The sequence below is a fragment of the Ovis aries genome, chromosome 3 (genome assembly GCF_016772045.2).
Source record: "Ovis aries strain OAR_USU_Benz2616 breed Rambouillet chromosome 3, ARS-UI_Ramb_v3.0, whole genome shotgun sequence".
Lineage (NCBI taxonomy): Eukaryota > Metazoa > Chordata > Mammalia > Artiodactyla > Bovidae > Ovis > Ovis aries.
Window position 1 is genome coordinate 219,678,725 of NC_056056.1, and position 20,580 is coordinate 219,699,304.

General features: G+C 46.0%; 1 protein-coding gene across 6 annotated transcripts in view; it reads right to left on the reverse strand.

Annotated features, from left to right (window-relative positions):
* PACSIN2 (protein kinase C and casein kinase substrate in neurons 2) overlaps positions 1-20,580 on the reverse strand; it is a 112,333-nt gene that overhangs the window by 68,133 nt on the left and 23,620 nt on the right. The window contains exon 1 of one of the 6 annotated variants that reach the window (XM_042247843.1): positions 196-394. The exons of the other annotated variants lie outside the window; for them this stretch is intronic. The gene's annotated coding sequence lies outside the window, so the exon portion shown is untranslated. Of the gene's footprint in view, positions 1-195; positions 395-20,580 lie in introns of those variants that run through there. 6 annotated transcript variants of the gene reach the window in all.

The window sequence follows — 20,580 nt, forward strand, 5'->3', positions numbered from 1 at the left end:
CTACAGGCACCAGGTTCCCAGACCGCTGCTGCGAGCCTGCTAGCACCATCACAGCAGAGCTTCCTTTTTTTTTTTTCCTTCCAGAAAGTAGACAAACAGAAATCTCGGTATTCACGGAAAATCAGAGAGACTGAGAACAAAAGTCATATCACCCCCTACGCCACCTCAATTCAACTTGCGTACGAACTAACTTACACTGTATGTGATCGTCTTGGAATCTCTTCCTATATTCAGGATCCTTCCACTTACGAGGGCAAAAAGACCCACTCCGTATCTCAGGAGCCATGAGTTAACCTGACAGGGATTTATGCGCATGGCATAATCTTCCATTTCCCCTACATGTAGAACGCCGCTTCTCTCTGTGCCTCCACGCGTTAAGGCAAGGCAGTGTGACAGAGGGCCATGCAGGGAGCCCTGGCGCAGGCTCAGGCTGCACACAGGCAGGGGCCCGACCTCAGCAGCCTCCCAGGAACCAGGGCACTCAGACACGCAAGTGTAATTCCCTAGACGTCAACATCAATTGCAAAGCACCTTACTTCTGAGAGTTTTACAAAGAACTGAAAGTGAAGGAAGAAAAGAAAAATATAACTTGAGTTGAGAAGGAAGAGGTCCTGTCTCATTTAAAAATGTATGTGCCCACAAGAACATCCTGTATAATTCTTGTTAGATAAAGAGGTAGCACGACTATGCTGAGTGACAAGGCAGAGGGAAAGGAAGACGTCACCAGGAACGCTCTGAGCAACACTCTGATTTTTGAGCTGTTATGGGTGTGATGACTTGTGAAAATCCATTCGTATACACACTTATAATTTGTGCACTTTTATGTGTACATATATATTTATACCTGAATAAAAAGTGTTTTTAAAAACTTATGCAACAACATCAAAAATATAAACACTGCAGGAAAGAGAAGATTCAAAGCAAAAAAAAAAAAGAGACAAAAACAAATCCTTCAAGGGCTCAGTTCAGTTGCTCAGTGGTGTCTGACTCTTTGCGACCCATGAATCGCAGCACGCCAGGCCTCCCCATCCATCACCAACTCCCGGAGTTGACTCAGACTCATGTCCATCGAGTCCGTGATGCCATCCAGCCATCTCATCCTCTGTCATCCCCTTCTCCTCCTGCCCCCAATCCCTCCCAGCAGCAGAGTCTTTTCCAATGAGTCAACTCTTCGCATGAGGTGGCCAAAGTATTGGAGTTTCAGCTTTAGCATCATTCCTTCCAAAGAAATCCCAAGGCTGATCTCCTTCAGAATGGACTGGTTGGATCTCCTTGTAGTCCAAGGGACTCTCAAGAGTCTTTTCCAACACCACAATTCAAAAGCATCAATTCTTCGGCACTCAGTTTTCTTAAGTCCAACTCTCACATCCATACATGACCACTGGAAAAACCACAGCCTTGACTAGATGGACCTTTGTTGGCAAAGTAATGTCTCTGCTTTTCAATATACTATCTAGGTTGGTCATAACTTTCCTTTCAAGGAGTAAGCGTCTTTTAATTTCATGGCTGCAATCACCATCTGCAGTGATTTTAGAGCCCCCCAAAATAAAGTCAGACACTGTTTCCCCATCTATTTCCCATTTTCCAGATGCCATGATCTTTGTTTTCTGAATGTTGAGCTTTAAGCCAACTTTTTCACTCTCCACTTTCACTTTCATCAAGAGGCTTTTTAGTTCCTCTTCACTTTCTGCCATAAGGGTGGTATCATCTGAATATTTCAGATTATTGATATTTCTCCCTGCAATCTTGATTCCAGCTTGTGCTTCTTCCAGCCCAGCGTTTCTCATGATGTACTCTGCACAGAAATTAAATAAGCAGGGTGACAATATACAGCCTTGACGTACTCCTTTTCCTATTTCAAACCAGTCTGTTGTTCCATGTCCAGTTCTAACTGTTGCTTCCTGACCTGCATATAGGTTTCTCAAGAGGCAGGTCAGGAGGTCTGTATTCCCATCTCTTTCATAATTTTCCAGTTTATTGTGATCCACACCATCAAAGGCTTTGGAATAGTAAAGAAAGCAGAAATAGATGTTTTTCTGGAACTCTCTTCCTTTTCCATGATCCAGAAGATGTTGGCAATTTGATCTCTGGTTCCTCTGCCTTTTCAAAAACCAGCTTGAACATCAGGAAGTTCACAGTTCATGTATTGCTAAAGCCTGGCTTGGAGAATTTTGAGCATTACTTTACTAGCATGGGAGATGAGTGCAATTGTGCAGTAGTTTGAGCATTCTTTGGCATTGCCTTTCTTTGGGATTGCAATGAAAACTGACCGTTTCCAATCCTGTGGCCACTGCTGAGTTTTCCAAATTTGCTGGCATATTGAGTGCAGCACTTTCACAGCATCATCTTTCAGATTTGAAATAGCTCAACTGGAATTCCATTACCTCCACTAGCTTTGTTCGTAGTGATGCTTTCTAAGGCCCACTTGACTTCACATTCCAGGATGTCTGGCTCTAGGAGAGTGATCACACCATCGTGATTATCTTGGTCGTGAAGATCTTTTTTGTATAGTTCTGTGTATTCTTGCCACCTCTTCAAGGGCTCAGTGTCCCTAAAATATTTTCTCAGAAAATATGTAATTGACCAAAGAATATACAAGGGAAAATTATGCTAAGCGGATATACATTACTACCCATTTTCATTCAAAATTGTTAAGTTAAAAACAGACATCTAGTCTGACCTTATAACACAGAACAGAATTGGTTAAAAATCCCTTCCCAAAATCTCATGTTTAGAAAGTCCTTAATGGAAAAACACCAATAAAGCAAAGACAGTATCAACAATAGCCTCAATTATTTGACGTACGATAATAATTCACACTACTCAGAAAACTATACCACCTTCCCCTCACCCTCCCCACACAACAACAACAAAAGAGAAGCACTGACTTAAAAAAATCATAGCCTAAAAGTTGACAGTTATGTGCCATCTCGTTTACTGATATGGCAGGAAATACTCCATTTCTCAGAAGTCAGCCCAACACAGATTTCACTGTGCTCTGCAGCCAGCTGAGTTAGGCCAACTGCACCCTTACAAAGGTATGCACACCAGAGCAGCATCCTCTGGTCTGCAGGGAGGCTGGCCACTTCATCGTGGGGTTTGCTGGGGGTCAGGCAGCATCAGGAACTGAGGGTTTAATGCCCCAAAGATAATTTTCTCCAGTGACGGACATGAAGGCTGGACAAGGCTGAGCAAGATGAAAGATGTTTCTAGAAATGATTTCAGCATACTTGACCACACCAAGATAGGCTTTCTAAAACTAATGGCAGTTCTTTCAGAGCATGTGTAGCTAAGTTTAGGCAGCATAAAACCCTGGTCACCAAAGCCCTTTTCTGGGGATATTTTCTTCCTCTAAGAAGCAGTAAACACCTGAATTTCAGCAAAGCAAGCCAATTGTGTACCTTGCCTTGCTATCAAGTAGCATGACAGAATTCTCTTCTTTGTCCCAGAGCCCCATGTAGCACTCTTGGCTAGAGGGGCAATCATAGCAAAATTTAAAAGCCTCATCCTCTTTATTTTTGTAAATCCAACAAACATTGGCTGCTCAATAAACATTTATATAGTGCTTACTTTATGTATGGTTAATCATGAGAGCAACCCTATGAGGGCAAATGTTGTTGTTGTTGTTCAGTTGCCCAGTCGTCTCCGACTCTCTGTGACCCCATGGACTGCAGCATGCCAGGCTTCCCTGTCCTTCACCATCTCCCGGAGTTTCCCGAAGTTTCACGTCCATTGAATCAGTGATGCCATCCAACCATCACATCCTCTGTCACCCTTTTCTCCTTCTGCCCCATTTTACCTCCCCCATTTTCCAGGTGAGAAAACTGAGGCACAGAGAGCTTATGCTACATACCCTGTGCCCTGGAGCTGACACATGGCAGGACAGGCATGAACCTCAGGGGTCAGCCTCCAGAGTCCATTTGCTACCCACTGCACACACTGCCTCTCCATCTTGGCTTCCCCAAAGGATCAGAACTGGGTCCTGGCTACAGCTGCTGCTTAATGCAAATTTTATAGGAACCGAGTAAGAACACAGATAGCAGCAGGACTATGAGGTGATGAGACCAGCTCTCCAGTGTGGCCAGGGCACTCTCTCCCTCCCCACAGGTCCGGCCACCCCGCACCAGCGGCTTCCTGGCAGGAGGGAAGCTCTCCCGGCCCACTGGCAGCTCTTTGAACTGGTGCTGGGACAGAAACACTGCTCCAGGAAAACCCACTGCTAACCTCGAGCACATGGTGCCTAAACAGGTATTTCCAGTTCCAATCTGGTTTGTCACCAGACTTAAAACCACTGGGCATTCATTCAACAAATATTAGTGCCAGGCACAGTGCTTAGGGCCTCGGGGCCCCATAACTGAAAAGCCGAGGTCCCTGCCCTGCATTGCTCACAGTGTATGGGCAGGAAAGAAGTATAAATAACTAAAATGGCAGGAGCTGATAAATGCTGGAACCAGCGTGCCTCAAGGGCTGAGGGATCAGTGTGAAGGGAGCAGCGACCCAGTGGGAAGGGTTCATGAAGCAGGGAACATGAGTGGGTTATCCAAGAGCTTATCATCAACCTACTCAAACCATGTGGATTAAAGCAGAAAAAAATTCAGAAGCAGAGAGTTGAGCAAATTAGCTGACCTCTGCCATTGTGAACAACGGCATCAGCAGGGGGATTCAAGTGAACAGTCATTAACTGAGCACAGCTCACAGACATCAGGACATCTGACCACGCTACCTCTTCCACCTGATACCTTTGCTGTATGACTGTCACATGCTGAAAATGGCGGCGCCTGCCAAGCTCTTTACAAAGACTCCATAGCATATGTACCTCTGCCGCTGCTGCACAGTCGCTTCAGTCGTGTCCAACTCTGTGCGACCCCACAGACGGCAGCCCTCCAGGCTCCCCCGTCCCTGGGGTTCTCCAGGCAAGAACACTGGAGTGGGTTGCCATTGCCTTCTCCATAGGTACCTCTAGTCCCTTTTTATGGAGAGGAAACCACCACAGAGAAGTTAATCAACTTGCCCAGGGCCACCCAGCTAACAACAGCCATATGGGGATTCAAACTCAGGTTTACTTGAAAATTTGAAGTCCATCCCCCTTCCGACCACACTCATACACACACCCCTACCCCACCCCATGGAACTAGAGCTGTGAAGAAAACTAGGATATTTAGCAACAGGTCACATCATATGCCAAAAGAAGAAAATTTCTGTGATGTCACTTTGCCCCCATTCATCAGCTGGTCTGTCCTGGCTCTAATACCACACTTTGAAAAATGGTATCCGAGACATAATTCGGATACCATACCATTCAGCCATTTAAAGCATACAACTCAGTGGGTTTCAGTATATTCACAGGTATGGCTACCATCCACCGTGGCTTAGGAAAGTTTCATCACCTCAAAGAGAAACCTCATACCCTTCAGCCATCACCCCTCTCCCCTCCAGCCGCCCCCCTTCCCCTGAGGCCTAAGTACCCACTGCCTCTCACAAGGTGACTGTTAAGGTTACAGGCACAGTAATTGGGTTGTTGATAGAGCAGTGCAAATACAAGTCTGTGCTTCATTCCTCCCAACTGGGTTAGAGCTAACAGCTGAGCCAGGACAGAGCACCACAGCAGCTAGACAACTCCCAGGATAAGGCTGTGGTGAGACCAGATGGGCTTCCCAGCTCATATGTCTCTGAACTTGGCCTTGGCCGAGTGTCAGCAGGGATGGCGGAAGTCATGCAGAAGACCTAGAGCAATCTTGCTGGTCACAAGGCCTTAAACTACTAGGAATGCCCATCCCCCTATCTCTAGAAAGACAAGTACCAAGATCACACTGGCTGCCGCAAGCCGAAGGTAACCAGAAAAGCATTCTGAGAAGCCCAGCACTTACGGACTAGCAAGACTCAAGGCTCTGAGTGTGAAAAGGTGACACTCGCCCTCCCCCCAGCCTCCTCCCCTACGCAGAACTCCATTTGTCTTCTGGCTCTTCCTCTCAGCCTTCCTCCAGTGCTGGGGAAAGTTGGCAGGAGGGGGGATTACAGACAGCCTGTGTGTGTACCCCTCCGGAGCCCTGATTTCTCTGCCGCACTTCTCCATACAGGACATCAGGACCTGACGGTGCGCAGCACCATCAACACTCAGTGGAAAACTCCTTGGCATTTAAAAGGCAAGAGCCATCAACAGATGCAACGTGAATGAACCACAAAAATACCACGGTGAGCCAGAAACCAGATGCGAAAGGTACATACTGTGTGTCGCATATGAAACTGTAAACCAGGCAAACTCACCTAGGGTAACAGGTCAGTGTGTGCCTGGGACTGGGGGCTGGGGTGCTGCCTGCACAGGGGACTCCCTGAAGTGACGGAAATGTCCTATGTCCTGATAAGGACTGTGGTTGCACAGGTGTACCCATCTGTCACAGCCTCTAAATGAGGGCATGCAGTTGTATGTAAAATAGTATCTCCGTAAAGAGAAAAGGCAGAGGGAAGAATAAGGAAGGGAGAAGACACGACAGGAGAGGAGGAAGAAAGAGAGGAGGGACGGAGCCCGCTGCGGAACTTGGAGAGCGCAAGTTCCTCCTGCTCCCAGCATCCGCATCAGCTGTGCAATGGCGACCGGCATTCGCCAGGGATTGCACGGCAAGGTCCTCAGGTGCAGAGGCTAAAGTAAGCTCTGTGTAATGGCAACACTCAGTGTATTTCATTAGGTCTCGATCCTTAGCATAACTGATCCTCTAACACACACAAATGACTCTGAGGGGCCCAAATGGTCCACTTTCTAACCAGGTTAGCTTGGTTCTCTCTGTCATCACTGCAGTAAAAATGTGATCACACCAGTCAGCAACCCAGGAACAGCAGCACTTGTGACAAGTGTCAACGGCTGTTTGACAGTCAGTAAACAAGTAAAATCTAATGCGGTAATTACAGGTATTCAGTTTTCTCTTTTTTTCAAATGATAAGTAAATCTTAAGTTCTAGAACTGTACCATGCTCATAAATAGGTTATGTAAAAACAGTCCAATCTTTTTTGTTGTCTTTTTTGGTTTGGTTTGATTTGGTTGGGGAGAGGGTAGTGGCTATGTTCAAATCCTACTAGTCAGCCTTTCATATTGTTCATGAACCAAGATGTAAATAGAGCCATTTCACCTTTACTCTTCTCATCTATGTACATAAAAAGGAATAAATCAAGCCAAATTTCTAACATTCTCTATCAAAGAAGGTGCCAGGACAAGCTGAACTAAGTACCAGTTCTACCTTTGGCGAAGTAAAAAAAAAAAAATTAAAACCTTTTATATAAGCTTCTTTGCTTCTCTGGCACTTAACCAAAGGTTTTAAAAAAGGAAAAGAAAGAAAGGGAAAAAAGAAAGAAAATATGAAACCAGACTAAAGCAAACAGCCCAATTAAGAAAAACTTCAAAGCACCAATGTGATAGGGAAAAACATACAAATATCTTTCCTTATGCATTTTATAAAATGCCGTGAGAAGCAACACCTGGACCTCTAACACACCATCTCGGTGGCTAAGCTGTCACGCGGCCTCCCCCACTGTCCCCCAGTCCCAGGAACACCTTGAGCCTTCTCTGGGCAACTACCCAAAGAAGATGGTCTGAATTCAAGAGAGGTGAGATAAGTTTATGGCGAGTTTGGGGGTATTTTCAGGAATGGAGTTAGAGACACTGTGATAATGTTTTATTGGAGGCTTATTGGTGTGATTTTACCACTTGCTTATTTATATGGATACCCTCTATGCTAGACTCTGGAAGTCACAAGCTACATAATTCCTCACACTTTTCCTTAAGCTGCTTAGAGGACAGCATGGTGGACAGCCAAGCTCCCAGGGAACCACATAGTGTGGCAAGTGGCCCACGCCGTTGGGCCTCCACACCTAAGGCGTGAAGCAGGGGAGGCTGGGAGGAGGCGCTGGAAGACTCCCCAGGAGGGGGACGCCCCCCCCACCCCGCCCCGCAGCCGAGTCAGGTAAGCAAGGCTTACCACTGGCTCTGGCTTCCTCTTCCCCAGGGGAGTGCACAGGGCACTGGAGGACAGCTCCCAACCTCACTGGCCAGCACCTTTCATCAGGGGTATGTGAGCTAAAATACAGCCTGTCATATCAGTAAACAAAGGGTGCTGCAGCCATCAAACCACTGTATTATAACCAGATAGCGAGCCCAGAGGAAACTCGGGAAAGAAACAAGATGCCCACCATCTACAGCCAACTGCCTCAGCCAATTCTGACCTTACTAAATCCTTTGTGAAACAAGGGGGGTATAAATATGTAAATAAATGAAGTTGTGATCCTAAGCACTCCAGAATGCTATCATTGCCTTCTTTGTCCTTCCCCATTGTGGACCTGTGTTAGGGATCAGATCACAGGAAAGATGGAAAAGACCAAGAGCTCCATGGGCCAAAAACAAGAAACATCTGAATGCCTGTTCAAGATTTCCAATACTATACTTCAATTTGGCACATAATAATAAGACATTAAGTGTTTAATAAATGAATGAATCTAAAGCTTGCAGGCATTATTGAGTGTTATGTAAATTCAATTTAATAGACATGGTCTCTAACCTCTAAAAGCTTCCATTCTCAGTCTGAAATATGATTTTAAATATAATACCAACTACAAACTCAAAAATGTGTCTTGTTTTACAAATTTCATGTTTTTATTCTACTTCCACCATTTAAAATCGAAGCTACTACACTAAAGAGTCTTTTAACACCATGTGCCCAGTCATACTCTGGCATGTGTGAAGACACAGACCAGGTAACATTAGAGGCTGGTCCCCTAGAGGGCCCTCCCTAGGCTTCTGCGTGGGAAAAGCAGCACTGAGTGGGGTCAGGCAACAGAGAGGGGCAGAGGTGAGCAGATGCAGACCTTGGCAAGTTTGTAAGCTTCCTGTTCCTCTACCTGTAACAGGAAGACAGCCTCAGTAACCTCCTCAGGGCTTGGGAAGATTGAGGAGATAAGGCATACCTATGTGCTTAGCAATGGTAGCCATGGAGACCACCTCCTGATGACCACCTCCTGATCTGGAAGCTCCAGAGGATCTAGGTCAGGGGAGGGTCAAGGGGGCCTCTCCAAGGGTAGGGCTGAAGCAAAGGAGGTGCATACTTGGGCAGCAGTAGTACAGGTCGACCCCCAGGAAGTTCAGACAGCAGGCAACCAGTAAATCAGCGACTTGGAAAGTCAGTGAATCAATGCCACAGCAACCCAAATGGAAACAAATTCACAATGACCACAAGGAACGAGGTATGGATATGGACAGACTGGTTCAGAAGGTCTGATGAAGGAAGATAAAGTGAGGGGAACTTGCCAAGAGGCCGACCGGGCTGAGTATCTGAGAGTGCCCAGTCCAGCATGGCTCAAGGACACGCTGCAGGCAACCTGGCAGGAGCCACAGGGAGAAAACGAGCTGCTCAGTCTGGCAGTGGTCACTCTGCACTTGTGTTGTTGTATAGCAGAAACCAACACATCATCGTAGAGCAACAAACTGTAATCGGAGGAAAATTGCTTTGCAATGTTGGTTTCTGCCATACAACAACACAAATCAGCCATAATTACACATACATCACCTCCCTCAGGAGCCTCCCTCCCCTCCCCCTATCCTACCTCTCTAGGTCATCACAGAGTGCCAGGTTGGGCTCCCCTGAGGAAGAACCAAACATTTAAGACGAGTAACAAACCTGGACAACTCTGGCAACAACCAACATCACAACACCTACACTATTCAAACAATCTGGGATTCATTATATCAGTAGACTGGAAATGTTTTTCTCTTTATTTTTTATGCAAAATGTTAAACATATAAGAAAGAGAGGTTAGAACAACAACCCCTAGTTTCAACAATTATCAGCACATGGTCAACCTTCTAGTTCATCTGTGATTATGAAAAGTGTTACAGGCTCATAGAAGCATGCAACTCAAATATGTCTTCACACGACCTGGTAGGGCCACAGCACGCATCCCCATGCAGGGAAGGGGCACAAAGCAAGCAGAGCAGGCCTCCTAGCCTGAAAGAACTAGCGACCCAGTGGGGAGGCAGAACCACACAAAGTGATAGTGTTAGTTGCTTAGCCGTGTCAGACTCTCTGAGACCCCATGGACTGTAGCCTGCCAGGCTCCTCTATCCATGGAATTCTCCAGACAAGAATACTGAAGTGGGTTGCCTTTTCCTTCTCTGGGGGGTCATCCCAACCCAGGGATCAAACCTGGGTCTCCTGCTTGCAGGCAGATTCTTTACCGTCTGAGCCACCAGGGAAGCCCAGAGCCATGTAAAACATGTATAAAATCAAGGAATAAGAGACTAAGCCTGCGAGGTGAACCTCTGCAATAACATGCCATGCTGATATCACCCTACCCTGACAGGAGGCGAAGAAGACAGCACTTCACCTCAGCATGTTCTTCCCCCAAACTCATCAGCCGGTCTAACAATGTGAAAATCACCAGTCAGACCCAAAGCGAGGACCCCTCCACACCAGGTGGTCGGTGGCAGCATGCTGCTGGACACGGAGCCTTGCCTGTGATCATGAACTGCTGAAAGCCAGAAGAGACCTCCTCACAGCGAGGCTGCCCTGCCCGCTCTCCCCACTCCACCCAGGGCCATGCTGGCCAGGCATCGACCCAGTCTCCTTAAGCTTCCCCCAGGTCCCCACGTCCTCTCCCTGCCAGCCCGCCCCCAACAGCGCCTCTCTTCATTCATGCAGCAATCTCAGAGGGGCTGCAGGTTACCACTAAGCTGAAAGCAAGAGAAGGAGGAGGTATTACACACTACTATATAATATTACCTTTTAAAAAACAGCAGTTTATATGTTTCTTGAGAAGGGCTGAACTGCCTTCAGAACTGAGCACCAGGAGACCTGAAGGTGTCGCCCTCAGCGAGGGGGTGTGGGCGCAACAGAGCAGTATTCTACCTTTGGTCATTCTGGCCAGGAGACCATGCTTGGAACAGCCAAGCCTGTGAGAGCTCATTCATGCTTTTAAACAGCTTTGTCTGTGCTGCTTTACAACAGCATGGTCCTACGTTTGAAACTGGACGCAGTTCCAGAAACAAAAGCACAGACCTGGATTTTCAAACTATGAACAGTACGTGGGGGTTTCGTGCCTTCTGAGCCAGATTTAAGACGACTTTTGTGGCTGCGGGCAATGCCAAAGTAAGCACCTGTGGTAGAGCAGCCGGACGTCTGCCTTCATACAGGAGCAAACATGTCGTGAGCTTGTATGTCAGCCCAAAGAACAATCTACGTGACAGACTCCTGTCCAAAATGCCCTGCAACAAAGTCACTGAAAGACAGAGAACACCAGCACCGATGTTTTTAAAATAAGCTTTAAAAAAGATGACAATCTAAAATGGTTGTGCTTGTTCTCAGTAACAACCATTTGAAAACGGATCGGACCTGCCTGTTTCCCATCGATGAGGCAATCAGTTCGTCCTGAGCAACTTCATTCCTTCTGTTTACCCCGTCCCTGAGGGCGTCTTACAACATCCTGGGCAGAACTTCCCCAGTGCTCTGAAGTGCACAGCTGGGGGCTGCACAGAGCGCCGCTGCCCTCACCGCCCTCCACTGAGGCTCCACCCTTTAATGCCACATTAAGAAAAAGTCTGCAGACGCTTTCCCCATTTCTTTTTTTAATGTTTTCTTAAACTAGAAACTTTCCGAATATACCTTCGACTTTACACATCTGTCAGTTCTACAGAGCTCGAGGGCAAGCTCTTGGGCCACATGCCTGGGCTCCAGCAGGTCTGACAGGCCCCACACCAGTGCCAGGCACAGCCCCCTTCCCAGTGGGGTGGGTGCTCCCCTCTTCGAGCTGCTGCGGAAGCAGGCTGTTGTACTCCATCCAATCTGAGGGCTGTGCCTGTCCCCCCATCCTTCCCCAACCCGCCTCACAGCCCTGTTTCCTTGGCACCGAGGACAGCACTTAGCACCTAGGGACACAGCACCTATCAAAAGAAGGGGAGAAAAATCCATGAGAGAAATGGCAGCCTGGCCCTTGGGCACATGCAGCTCAGGTGTGAATGCCAAGCCTCCACTTGCAGCCGAGGACAAACCCTAACTCACCACCTGCCAGCCATGGCATCACGAGCTCATTTCACCCCGCGCCAGTCTGCTCAACTGCAGGAAAGAAGGCCAGCACCTCCCGCCTCTCTTCTCTCCACCCGACACCGACGCAAGGTGGCCTCCAGAGCAAGCAAGCCGGCTCTGCAGACCCTGCCCTCTGTGGAGGCTGTGCCAAAGCCTGGCACGGCGGTCAGGGAGGATTAGCAAGTCCACTGGCAAGCACTGTGTATGAGCTAGGTCACACCACATCCACCGGGCCTGTTACAAAGGTGCGGTATTGGTCACACTCTGACTCTCTCACAGGTCCAAACCTGAGTGAGATGGACTTACACACTTTCTCAAGCCCAGTGCCAATGCTCAGTTATTAACATTCATTAAGCTCCCACCACACGCCCACCACAAAGTTAAGTGCTCTCAAGGGATACAGAGATCCTTTCCATCAAAGCCCTCTTTCTTGTGATTTACTCATCAGGAAGATAAAGCTAAAATAATTCTATTTAAAAACAGAAGAGAGGAAGGGAAGGTTGCCTATTCTTGTGCTGTATTAACCAGGTATGGACTAGAAATAGACCCATAGGTTGGGGGGGGGGGGGGAGAAAGGAGGGGAGAGTTCTCATTTAGTGGGGACAGAGATTCAGTCTGAAAAGATGAAAAAATTCTGGAGATGGATGGATGATGGTGCTGGCTGCACAACAATGTGGATGTACTTAATGCCACAAAATTATATATTAAAATACTCAAAATGGTGAATTTTATGTTATGCATATTTTACCAAACAGAAAAATAGTTTTAATTTACAAAAAGGCATAGTCACACAAATTTCTTGATTCCCTAGGTGACAGAGGCAGAGCCCCAGGATGTAGAAGGACAGTTCAGTAGTGATGCTGACTCAATCGAGCATCCACTCAGAAGAAAAGAAAACTAGATTTTTACCTCACACCATACCCCAAAATCAGTTACAATCAACTCCAGAAAGACTAAGGGTTAAATATGAAAAGCAAAATCTTGAAACTGTTAAAAGAAAATACAGAATATCTTTATAACTTCCAAGCAGAAAAGGGTTTCTTTTTCAAAGTCCTTAAAAATACCAATCATGTTAAAAAAAAAAAAAATAGTGTCAACTACACTGGAAATTTAAATGTTTAACAAAAGACAACATAATGAAAGTAAAAAGACGTGCTCAAACTAGGAGACGATTCCTGTATCTCATAGAACCAATAAACTGATTGGTATTTGTAGAATGTATAGAGCTTCCCTGATAGCTCAGTTCGGTAAAGAATCTGTCTGCAATGAGGGAGATCTGGGTTTGATCCCTGGGTTGGGTTGTAGAATGTATAAAGAACCATACAAATCAATAAGAAAACTACAGACAATTCAAGAGAAAAACGGCAAGAGACCTAATTATGTCACCAATAGAACCCATGAACTGCTAATAGAAAGTGAAGTCGCTCAGTCATGTCCAACTCTTTGTGACCCCATGGGCTGTAGCCTGCCAGGCTCCTTCATCCATGGGATTCTCCAAGCAAGAATACTGGAGTGGTTTGCCATTTCCTTCTTCGAGGAATCTTCCCGAACCCAGGTCTCCTTCACTGCAGGCAGACTCTTCACCATCTGAGCCACCAGGGAAGCCCAAATTGCTAATATCCACGTGGAAACATGCTCATCCCCCTAGTAAGTAGGGAAGTTCCAGCCAGAATGAGATAACATTTGACATCTTCTGTGTGGGTATGATTATGAAGTGTGACAATTAGCCCAACTGGGCTAGGATGTGGGCAACGGGAACTCCTGGGCCAGGTAGGAGAGGAAACCGGCATTTCTGTATGCTGAGCACACTCACCCCAGAAGCAACAAGTCTGCTCCTATATAAACCTTAGAGAAACTGAGTGCACAAAGAGACCTTTACAAAAAAGATTCATAACCAGAGTACTCCTACGGGTCAAAAAAAAAAAAAGAAGAAGCAACCCAATACCTGCTGAGAGGAGGATGATAAATCGTGGTCTGTGCATGTGATGGTTATGTTTGCATGTCATGAAACGCATGGATATTTCATCAAACATTATTCTGGGTGTTTCTGCAAGGGTATTTTCAGTTAAGATTAACATTTTAATTAGTAAAGTAGATTGCCCTCCATAATGCTGGTGAGTACCAATCCAATCACTTGAAGGCCTGGATAGAACCAAAAAGCCAACCCTCCCCCAAGTAAGAGGGAATTCTCCACCTGCCAGCGCTCTGTCTTCACCTGCACCATCACCTCCCCCGGGTCCCTTGGACTGCCAGCCTTTGCAGGGAACAAGAACTGCACTATCAGCTCTCCTGGCCCGAGCCTGCCCGCCTGCGATGCAGATGTGGGCTCACCAGACTCCATAATCACGGAAGCCAATTCCTCAACATGAATCTCTTTCTGCACATACAGAGATACTATTGATTCTGTTTCTCTGGAGAACCCTAATACGATATACACAACAGAATACTCTTCAGGAGTAAAAATGAAATTTTCAGATTACTTGATTCCTTTTTGATAAAGCTCATAAACAAGAACTGAATATATTATTTATAGATACATATACTTTTTTTTTTTTTGAACTGTGGTGTTGGAGAAGACTCTTGAGAGTCCCTTGGACTGCAGGGAGATCCAACCAGTCCATCCTAAAGGAAATCAGTCCTGAATATTCATTGGAAGGACTGGTGCTGAAGCTGAAACTCCAATACTTTGGCCACCTGATGGGAAGAACTGAGTCATTGGGAAAGACCCTGATGCTGGGAAAAGATTGAAGGCAGGAGGAGAAGGGGACGATAGAGGATGAAATGGTTGGATGGCATCACCAACTTGATGGACATGAGTTTGAGTAAGCTCTGGGAGTTGGTGATGGACAGGGCGGCCTGGCATGCTGCAGTCCATGGGGTCGCAAAGAGTCGGACATGACTGAGTGACTGAACTGACTGACTGATATATGTGTTTAAGTGTTCTCTTTTTAAAAGAGCAAGAGAATGATCAAATATCCTGGAATACCTTTGCCCTTGGCAGGAAGCCCCAAATAAGAGCCTCCCTGTAGAACATAATGGTTTCAATCTGGGAGACTGATTTCAAGGTTTTTATAATTACATTTCAGAACTTACATACCCATCACCCACTGTTTACATGAATTTTAAGTCATCTAATAAAATCTTCCTAAACTAGAAGTGGGCTTCGCTGGTGGCTCAGATGGTAAAGAATCTGAAGAAAAGTGTCATAAGAAAGACAAGGAAAAAAACACAAGTGTTTAACAAATGCCAGGTTAAGATCAGACCAATGCTGAGACTCACCCCTCGCATCAAGGCTTTCCGAGCCAATCAGGAAGGTTGGCTAATCTGACCGAAGCCCTCCAGGGTTCAGGAGGCCTTCCCTCCCTCTCTTATTTTTAGCACACTGGTCCATTTATTTATTGAGTGCAGAAGAGGACAGGGAAGTTTAAGAATTACGACTGGGCTAATTCTGTGCAGAGAGAAGGCACCCGGCGGGCTCACCCATCGGTGCTGGCCTTCAGCGTCCTAGCTGTGACACTTGGCTCCCAGGGCTCCTCCATTACAGCTGCTCCCCTGGCCACTGTGAGGCGGCTTATTACTTTTACAATCCTCTTCCCCACTCGAATCTCAGGAATTTATTCCTGGCTCCTGCAGAGTGAGACCAGAAGCCACACCCATGGTGCAATGGGAAAGGCAGGCCTTAGGGACAGGTGATCACATGCTGCAGACAGAGAGGAAGAGAAACACAGCGCCAGCTCAGGCTGGCTGACACTGCTCCTGCGGCCCCTCTGCCCACGAGCCTGTCAGGTCCACAGCATCATCTGGGGATTCACAGACGCTGGGGAGAGTGCTGCACGCAGGCCTCCCTCTCACACCTGGAGCTTAATGAACTGGCCACTTAACTTGCTGGCTGCTGGGTTCTGGTAAATATTTCTGCACTCCTTCTATGACCACTTAGATTTGTACAAGGATTAGCTGTAGACTTTTATAATATGCTTTTCAAGCATCTGCTGATACAGTCAACATAAGTTTTCTTTTGCATAGTGAATTGTGGTCCATGACATTAACTGAGCACTGACTATGTACCAAGCCCTGCTTTAACCACTTTGCATGTATTATTCCATCCAGTCCTGATATCAACTCTGTGTGATGGCGTTCTTGTCCTGCTAATTTTACAGATGAGGAAACTGAAGCTCAGGGAGGTTAAACAATCTGGCCAGAGTCAGAGTGAGTACATGGCAGGGCTAGGATATACCCTGGGCAAGAACTTCCTCCAGCCAACAAAATTCTTCATGTGATGCCCCTTGTACTTCTGGAATATACCTTGCTTGGTCATGGAGAATTAGTCTTTTAGTACACTACTATGTTCAAGTTACTTTTTATTTAGAAATATATTTAGAAATGTTGTAGATATATATAAAAACATATATATGCACACATACAGAAGATAGGTCTATAGTTTTCTGTAGATCATGGATGGAAGAGGAAACCTAAACGCTATAAAGACTTAGACATATTTTGTTGTTGTTTAGTCACTAAGTGGTGTCCGACTCTTTTGCAACAGCATGGATAGCAGCACACCAGGCTCCTCTGTCCATGGGATTCTCCAGGCAAGAGCACTAGAGTGGACTGCCATTTCCTTCCCTAGGGGATCTTCCCAGATCAAGGATTGAACCTGCATCTCCTGCACTGGCAGGCGGATTCTTTACCATTGAGCCACCTGGGAAGCCCTAGACATATTTGACTACATAAAAATCTTTAAATTTTATGGAAAAAGATACAAATTATAGACACAACTGCGAGGCGGGGGGGGGGGGGGGGGGGGGGCAGCTGTTGTATCTGCAATACAAACAACAAAGGATTAACAGCCCAATATAAAAAAAAGCTCCTAAAAACTGAAAAGAAAAACAGTTCAATGCAAGATTGGGGGAGGGAACACAGATATAGAATTCACAGAATAAATATTGATGGCCAACAAACATGTCAAAACTATGGTTTTTCCAGTAGTCATGTATGGATGTGACAGTTGGACTATATAGAAAGCTGAGCACCAAAGAATTGATGCTTTTGAACCGTGGTGTTGGATAAGATTCTTGAGAGTCCCTTGGACTGCAAGGAGATACAACCAGTCCATTCTCAAGGAAATCAGTCCTGAATATTCACTGGAAGGACTGATGTTGAAGCTGAAACTCCAATACTTTGGCCACCTGATGCAAAGAACTGACTCATTGGAAAAGATCCTGATGCTGGCAAAGATTGAGGCTGGAAGAGAAGGCGATGACAGAGGATGAGATGGTTGGATGGCATCACCAACTCAATGAACATGATGAGTTTGGGTAAACTCCAGGAGTTGGTGATGGACAGGGAGGCCTGGCGTGCCACAGTCCACGGGGTTGCAAAGAGTCGGACACGACTGAGCGACTGAACTGAAGCTCAACTTCACTAGTACTTAGGAAAGTATAAATTAAAATATCAGTGGGAGCAGCATTTGCTTTCACTATCGAGTTGGGAACTAAGATTCCGCAATTGGCTCAATGCAGCCAAATAAATAACAATAGGATATGATTTTTACCCATCAGATTAGCAAAAAAAAACCACCAAAAACCCATCTAGTGCTGATGGAAATCCCCAGGAAAGGGTGTCCTTATACACTGCTGGTGAGGAAGTATGTCCTACAGAAAGGCTGAAGCAACTTAACCTGGCCTAACTTCCAGAAACTACTGACCTGGAGAGATACCCAGAGCACAGCGTTCATTGCTTCACTCAACAATGAACACCTGCCACACGCAGAGCACTTTGTTAGATTTTTGTTCTCAGAGTTTAAAATCAGGAGCGTGAAAGCCAAAGGGAAGTGAAAACAGCAAGTTGCTGAATGATGCCCGCAGCCTTCTTCCTTTTACTAAAATACACGCTGGTGTGTGTGAGAGCCTGGGGGAAGCTGTGGAGGCCCCACAACACTGTAAGGGTCAATGCTGGTTCATCTCAGAGAGTTGGGGCGGGAGGTTTATTACCATCTTTCTGTGTATACATCTTTTTGTTTCTCTTGGCATGAGCGTAGGGTAACATATGCAATAACCTGTAACTCTGAGAAATCTAATAAAGAATATTGCAAACAGCTGTGGTCGCACACTGCAAAGAGGAGCACAAGGTCCACACCACGTTGGCGGAAGAGCCAAGGGTCCGCCCTCTGCCTGGCTGGCTGACCACACAGCTGGGCTCCTTGCCCCTAGATGATGCCGCTTCTCCTCACTTAAGCTTAAGCAGGACAGAACTCAGGACGGCTGCTCTGCTCACCCAGACAGTAAGTTGCAGGCGGCCATTTGGCAGCATTTCTTGGATTCATGAGAACCACCTATTTCTTGAGTTTCTTTGGAGGATGTGTTATGTTTTTTAGCCTCTAGAAGCTCAGGTGGGCTCATGTGAGATAATACAGAAGTGCGCTTGCCACCGGGCTGCCTCCTGGTCCTTGGTTAATGTGTTATCCATTCCATGGGCACTCCATAAAGCATTTCCAAACAGGCTGCTCCATGCCCAGCACCCATTCCTTCTCCTCTGGGGATGGCATTGTAACTTGGCTTTGCAGAATCCCCCACCCCTTGGGAACAACCATCCCTCCCCTGACTCCTCTGCAGGGACTCACCGAGTCTGTGAGGCCGCCCCACCCAATGTCTCCCAAGGCAGTGCTTTCATACGCTCAGGTTAGCTTAGGCCCACAGAACTGTGACCGGAATGCCATCCCTCCTGACCAACCCCCTACAACAGGGGTATGACAACACTTTGTCACTTAGGAGAAATAGCAAGTGATTCCACAAAGGATAGACACAGAAACCTCAAAAACACTTCAGATGTTCTTACCACTGCCCAAGGCCCAGTGATAGTCACATCTGTTTATACCTCTATTTACAGAAAAATATTCAACTGAAGACAGAAAGAAATGCCCCAGGTCAAATACTGCTTCTCCATGAATTTTCTGATCCCTTTCTGCTGGGAGTATCCAGTCTCTCTGAAGGCTTCTGCCACTTTCTAGCTTGTGCTACAGATTCTGAAGTACAGAAACCTCCCCCATGAGGTTGGAGGCTTCCTGAGATCAGAATCCCTGTCTAACTTACTAAAAGACTTCCTTGGCACTGTGGCCACATGGGGCAAACAGAACTATATGTTGCCCTGTGTGTTAAACAAGTGTTTGTCCCCAAACACATTCATGCCAACGGCACACATAAATGCATATGTACTTGTAAACATTGGGTTGGCCAAAGAGTTTGTTTGGGTTTTCTGTAACATCTTACCCAACATATATGGAAGTGTATAGTGAATGAATATGTGTGTGTGTGTGTGTGTGTGTGTGTGTGTATTATATATATACCAGTTCAGTCGCTCAGGCATATCCGACTCTTTGTGACCCCATGGACTGCAGCACGCCAGGCCTCCCTGTCCATCACCAATTCCTGGAGTTTACTCAAACTCATGTCCATTGAATCGGTGATGCCATCCAACCATCTCATCCTCTGTTGTCCCCTTCTCCTGCCTTCAGTCTTTCCCAGCATCAGGGTCTTTTCAAATGAGCATCAGGGTCTTTTCTAATATAATATAATATATATATTATATATATATATATATATATACACACACACACACACACTCCCATACATTCACCATTAACTATATAATATGAAACAAGTATACAGTTGCTAAGATTTTTAAAAACTTTAAAGATCATAACTAAATTATAGGTTTGTGTTAAGACAGGTAAGACGAGTAAAGGATTGGGTGAAAACTTGTAAAATCTAGGATTGAGCAACTCAAGTTGCTTCATGCATCTAAGTTCTGAATCCTCAGGCAAAAACTGAATATCAAACACAAATAACAGGCATGGTTTATGGAAGAAAACAACTGACAATTCAGATCAGCAGATTCAAAGTAAAAGAAAGGGTCAATGAAAGATTAGCACATGAAATATAATTTTTTTAAGTTAGAAATAAAATGCCTAAACTGTTTATGTTTTTAACGATTCTTGCTTTATCTAACTTTTTCAGTGAGCTGACTGCTAGCCAGTCCCAGTCCCATGAGACAAAGGCTAAGTGACCACTGGTCAGGGGTCACCCCGAGTACTGGGGACAGCACTGCCTTGTATAGAATAAATTAGCAAAACAGTTGGCTGAAGGAGCTATGCACATGCTAAGAGGCACCTCACTTAGCATGGCATTAAAAACGTTCTTCCCTGCCATCAGTGGAAACAGAACAGCTATATAACTTGCTTCAAGGTCGGGCAAATTAATAAAAATACCTAATTCAGAATTCTCAATTTCCAATCTAAAAGAAAAAGCCCCAGGAAATTCCCTAGCAGTCCAGTGATTAGGACTTGGTGCTTTCACAGCTGGTGGGCCCAGGTTCAATCCCTGGTCGGAGAACCAGGCTCTCACAAGCTGCGCGGTGTGGCCAGAAAGTAAAATGAGTCAAAGAAAAAGGTCCAGGCTTTCCTGAAGGTGCTCTTGACATTGCTATGTTAACCTAACAGAACCCTGCTCCCCCGGCACTCACCCAC